Source organism: Amia ocellicauda, chromosome 1 (assembly GCF_036373705.1).
Source record: "Amia ocellicauda isolate fAmiCal2 chromosome 1, fAmiCal2.hap1, whole genome shotgun sequence".
Taxonomy (NCBI): Eukaryota; Metazoa; Chordata; class Actinopteri; order Amiiformes; family Amiidae; genus Amia; species Amia ocellicauda.
Window position 1 is genome coordinate 18,158,530 of NC_089850.1, and position 6,608 is coordinate 18,165,137.

Consider the following 6,608-nt stretch of genomic DNA (forward strand, 5'->3'; position numbering starts at 1 on the left):
CTATATACCTACAAAATCCCTGACTGTGTGCAAGTGTACCTAGAAGAATTGATGCTGTTTTGAAGGCAAAGGGTGGTCACACCTAATATGGATTTGATGTAGATTTATCTTCTGTTCACTCACTTTGCATTTATAATCTATTAACATGTCTATTTTTGAAAGCATTCTTACTTTACAGCATTTTTTCACAGCTGTCTAAAACTTTTGCACAGTACTGTATATAAACAATACAACTGTGTGTGTATTTATGGCACAAAAATAAATTGCTAAAGGCTAAATTGCATTTCCCATTGCACTTTTTTCCCCAAACGAGAAGCCCATTATCTAGAATAAACACATCATGACATTGATCTGAATTATTTTAAAGAAGATAACGAATGTGATGCACAGGTGGCGGTTCTGACCCGGCATCTCCAACACTACAGGCCAACCCTGAGCTGACCCACAGATCTGCAACGGGACTAATATACTATATTGGCATTTACTACAGCCGGCTATAGGCTCCATACAGCCCACTTCATATATAACTTCATATTATTCATATAAAATGCATTGCAATTCCAGCTGAGCTTCTCAGTTATTTCATAGTATTCAATAAAACCTTTCAACCGACGATTTGTACACTGGTTATTATTTCATGTTATTTTATTAGCTATGGTGTAAATTGTATCCACGTGCACCTGAGCATTTGCCACTATTCATAAATTACATATATCTTGTCAATGTCAAATACAAAAATGCAAATGTATTTTTTATATGTAAAGAAAAAAGAAAAAAGATTTGTGATTATGAATAGTTCAACTTTCAGCCACTGGGGGGAGGGGGTGCTGACGAAGTGACAATACGGGTGGAGGAGGAGCGACATTCGGCCACACCTTGGTTACCCTAGAGATTTCTAACTATTTACAGGACAAGGAGCAATAACATAATCAGACAACTGTTTCATGATCATCCCCATATGTTATTTGACTTTGTGCTGTGTTATTGTTTGTAAAAAACAGATTAACTAACTCAACCTTTTTTCACCCAAAGGAATGACCTCACATTCTCCATCCAGCTATCTGATGTTTTCCAGGGAGCATAAGGAAAAGATTTGGAGGGCTACTTCCCAACTTTAAACACCAAAATCCTCTGAAGCTATCAGATGCGTTTGATCTCCAAAGGCGACGACACGGAATTGGAACTTTTCCTTTCCTTTTTTGTGCAAAGGCAGTACTTCTCAATGCATCAATCTCTCTGAAGTCACAGGAAAGAAATCCAGTGTCAGGAACATTTTAATTCTCTCCCTAGAGGAGGTGCGGCAAGAAGAAAGAAAAATACTCTATATTACATAATGGCAAACATCAGTCAGAAACTATATATAGGGACACATACCAGCCAAACATTTTTCATTCCCCTATCCCAAGGTCTCCACCTCGTTGTGTTGTAAATTGCATTCTAGGGAAGCTCATGTTCTCCAATTGGATGAACTCTGGGCATTTTCCTTTAAGGCGCATTCAAAATAACATTTTTTAGACCTTACTAGTGCATGTATAACCAAGGCCGGAACCTCGTTAACAGACCAGATGGCAGGATGTCTTTATGTTACGTTCATTAGATGCTTCTCATTGGTTTCCTCCAGTGGATTTCATGGTAGCCTGTCACTGTTTTTCTATGCAGAAGCAGAAGTTAAGTGAAAGCTGATAAAAACAGCATTTAACCATCCCATCAGATATTACCGACTCTGATTTGCATTCCATTCTCACAAATGAGTTGCCTCAAAAAATTTCAAGAAAGCATAACATTTCTTCCCCCATCTGTATGACATGTAGCCGCTGAGGAAGAAGCATGGATACACACCTGAAGCAGGCATACATTTTTTATTACAGTAGATTTTAGACTTATTTTTGCAATTACCCATTTATAGCAATGCAGATGCCAATAAAGATACTTCAAAATCTGACTGATTGGGCATTCATAAAGACAGAATTAGTCATATACATAATCAAGACTTTAACCTACCCATAAATCACAAATTACAAACTTGTACCCTATCATGTTTTTAATTGTCAGTAGTAGAAAGTCGGTTCTGACAAGAATTTAAACAGCGTTGGATGTAATTTGGGAGCAGGTCAAAGTCTGGACTCGATCTAGACTTTAAATCCATCTAAAACAGACCAATTTTGTCCAGCACCGAATGCATTGCAGTCACTTGACCTGCATTTTTGTACCTGTTATCATTTACATGCAGTACAAAAAGAGAAATCTGTTGGAGTGTAAATAATGCAGCAGGATGTTAATACTGTCTGTGTAAATAATCAGTGATTCATTAATCACAGTCTCTTTTTGGCACCAGCCTGTACTGGATACATCAGGAGAGGGATTCAATTTGTCTTTCAAGAAGGAAATACTTCTGATGCCTGTCTGGAGATGAATGGGGGCTGACACATCTTCTTGGGAGGGACTTTGACAGAAAAATGTTTTGGTGTTCTCTCCATTTTCTTTCACAACAAAAAAATACAGTAAAAGCTGCCCATGCAACCACATTTATTCAGCCGTCATTTGATATGCCTCCCAACAATGTTTTTATTTAACTGTATTAAGGGACCACCTGCCCAACATGACTAACGACCTCAATTACTCAAAAAGGGACCCAACCCTGCATCAAATAATCACTTTAGACAGCTTTTCATCTGTAATCAATAAACATAGTGTAATAAATAGCAGCCCTCTCTTCTGGCTACATAAGCTCAGCTACATTTGAAAGTTGGGCTGAAAAACAAGCCCATAAACATCACAATGTCCTGCCCAAGGCTATTATGAACACAGATGAAGCAGAAGCCACCCACACTCCTTTGTGCCCTACAGTATTCATCTGGATTATTCTTGTACACCTATATAAGTAAGTTTACTTTCGTGTCCCTCCATTTTTGCGAATGTGAGAATAAAACTTCTGCTGTCCACCTTGTTCCTTTAAAGATGTTCAGGCCCTCGTGAGAGAGCCTCAGCTGCTTCTCAGGATGGTAAATAGATGCAAAGAAATAAATGTAAACAATTAAAAGTGACGTTACACTCGAAGTAGGAGGAGGACCCCTGCTAATTGATTTGTAAGCTTTCTTCTGCTCCCTTCATGCTGACAGAGCTGGCTGGGAGGGAGGGCAAAACAAATAAGAGTAATGACTGGGTTGCTGCACATAAGCAGGGACTGTGAACAAGACACAGAAATCAGTGAGTGCTTTTACACAGCATTGTGTGCATTTTATTTACTGAGAAGGCTGGCTCTTGTGTCAGACTGAAGACACGGGAAGCACTTATCAGCTGTAATTAGATAGAAAATTAGAACATGTACGTTTTTGGTTGAATAATGTTGATCAAGGCTGGTAGCTCACATTGACAGCTTAGCTGTTTTCAGAAATGATACGCCTGCTGAGCCTCTCCATAGATCATCAACAACTTAATCTGGGCACTGACTATGGTTTTATTCTAGATAAGGGTGTCTGTCAATAAATAGATAGATAGATACATAGATGAGATTAAATAGATAGATACACTGATCAGCCATAACATTATGACCACCTGCCTAATATTGTGTAGGTCCCCCTTTTGCCGCCAAAACAGCCCTGACCCGTCGAGGCATGGACTCCACTAGACATCTGAAGGTGTGCTGTGGTATCTTGAACCAAGACGTTAGCAGCAGATCCTTTAAGTCCTGTAAGTTGCGAGGTGGGGCTTCCATGGATCGGACTTGTTTGTCCAGCACATCCCACAGATGCTTGATTGGATTGAGATCTGGGGAATTTGGAGGCCAAGTCAACACCTTGAACTCGTTGTTGTGTTCCTCAAACCATTCCTGAACCATTTTTGCTTTGTGGCAGGCGCATTATCCTGCTGAAAGAGGCCAATGCCATCAGGGAAAACCGTTTCCATGAAAGGGTGTTCATGGTCTGGAACAATGCTTAGGTAGGTGGTATGTGTCAAAGTAACATCCACATGAATGGCAGGACCCAAGGTTTCCCAGCAGAACATTGCCCAAAGCATCACACTGCCTCCGCCGGCTTACCTTCTTCCCATAGTGCATCCTGGTGCCATGTGTTCTTCAGGCAAGCGAAGCACATGCACCCGGCCATCCACGTGATGTAAAAGAAAACGTAATTCATCAGACCAGGCCACCTTCTTCCATTGCTCCGTGGTGCAGTTCTGATGCTCACGTGCCCATTGTAGGCGCTTTCGGCAGTGGACAGGGGTCAGCATGGGCACCCTGACTGGTCTGTGGCTACGCAGCCCCATACGCAACAAACTGCGATGCACTGTGTGTTCTGACACCTTTCTATCAGAACCAGCATGAACTTTTTCAGCAATTTGAGCTACAGTAGCTCGTCTGTTGGATCGGACCACACGGGCCACCCTTCGCTCCCCACGTGCATCAGTGAGCCTTGGCCGCCCATGACCCTGTCGCCGATTCACCGCTTTTCCTTCCTTGGACCACTTTTGATAGGTACTGACCACTGCAGACCGGGAACACCCCACAAGAGCTGCAGTTTTGGAGATGCTCTGACCCAGTCGTCTAGCCATCACAATTTGGCCCTTGTCAAATTCGCTCAGATCCTTACGCTGCCCATTTTTCCTGCTTCTAACACATCAACTTTGAGGACAAAATGTTCACTTGCTGCCTAATATAACGAGATTATCAGTGTTATTCACTTCACCTGTCAGTGGTCATAATGTTATGGCTGTTCGGTGTATGTAGAGTTAGATATATATAGAGATAGATACATAAATAGATAGATAGATAGATAGATAGATAGATAGATAGATAATATTCTGTCCCCCCAACATGGACCTCTGTGTTCCCCTATGGAAAAGACATTTGCTTGTCTTGGTACTGATTTACACCTGAAATGAAAACCAGAACATTCCAGGGACTGTCCAGCCCAGATCCAGACACTAACACCTAATTTGGGTGATAATGATGGTATAATACATAGCACACACCCCCCACCCCCCCCACTTCCACACACACACCTCTTACTCGCCATTCAATGTAGTGGAACCCCGTTTTCACACAATTCACTTCCTGACAGGCACCCCAAGAGATTAGATCTGCCCCTCTCACCGCACAGTCCGGTCCGAGGAGAGTCATTACACTGGCCGGTGGCAGGGGTCATAGATCCTTCACCTCTTTCTCCAGTATTCCTGCAGTTTTTAAATGGGGAGGGGGGGAATGGCCTGACTCATAGTGGTGCATCTCTGCAAAATCTGAAAGACAGGGCAATAAATCAAGTGCAAAACAAAGCCTGGGATCCGGCCGCCACTTGTCGTAAAACACACAGAGCATCAAAACTAAGCTTGATACATGGAAGCGCCGAATCTGTGGCGACAGAGCGAGTATAAAACAAAGGGCTGAAGTGTGAGGCTCGAGAGCGCTCTGAGTGATGAATGCGGCCGTGCGGGTGATGAATGGGGGCTGGCTGCTGCAGGTGATACATGAGGCATTAAAGCCCGTGGTTACACAGTTCATTAAACCAGGCCAGGGGTGCAAGGGAATGAGGCGTTTTGTGTGTGTGTGTGTGTGTATGGAGGGGGGGGGGGTTGGTCTTTGCTTGCACCATGAAGGCCAAAGCCTGCAACTAAACTAGGTGGGTGTGAGTGCCAGACACAGACACTTCTAAATTTCTAAACTGCAGTCAGCTCTGTGACTTAGGATCAATACCTGACACAGCAGTCAAGAAGCCAAAAGGTGGTCTCATCTTTCAGGACAGGCTTTAAACATTGTTTAAATTGTTGGATTCAAAAGTCTTTATTCTAATTTTAATTTCATTTTCTGGTATATCCTGCATTTTAAGTCTGAATGTGAAGTGTTTTGAGCTGCACTCTATTGAGATTGTGTAGTAGTTGTAGTATTAATATTATGAATGCAGCACAGGTTCCAAATTCTAGCCACACTTTCCACAACCTGTCCTGGTAAATTTAGTTTTTTAAAAATGTATTGCTTGAAACAGTTCCTTCCTAAAGCCATCTCAAGCACAGGAGTGGAAGGGTGCTGCAGCACCCCCTGCTGGTGCTTAACACTGTGCTGAGAATCACAATATAGACGATTTTTATGAATACATTACTAATACTGAGATTGGCATAATTGGTTGAAATGGCAGGGAAAAGGGCATGCAGAGTAATAGTGTATCATGATTTGTTGAGGGAAGACAGTAGGTAGCCTATTCAGTTTAACAACAGCCAATCAGTGCCGTGTTGCTGGCGCAAGAGAGCAAGAGCGAAGCTAGCGCTCAAACACAGTTGGCAACTAAATGTAGAATAGGCAGAAGAAAATCTGACTTTTCTTCTAACAGTTCAACTAAAAAGACTAAAATATACTAATTGTGAGGAGAGCATCAACAACATTGTTAACAACAAAATAACATTGCAGGAGCAAGTACTGAGCCTTTAGCAGAGAGCAGTGAAGCATAGTTGTAGGTAAGACGTGTTTTTTCAGCACTGTCGCCCTGTAGACCGCTGCTGATTTTTACACTTTGCTGTGTGAAGCTGGTAAGATAGATTGGGTCAAGTGTAGCCCCATCGTCAATGCCTTAATAGTTATCTTTATTGGGCTGTTCGCAAGCTATTCAGTTACACGTGTG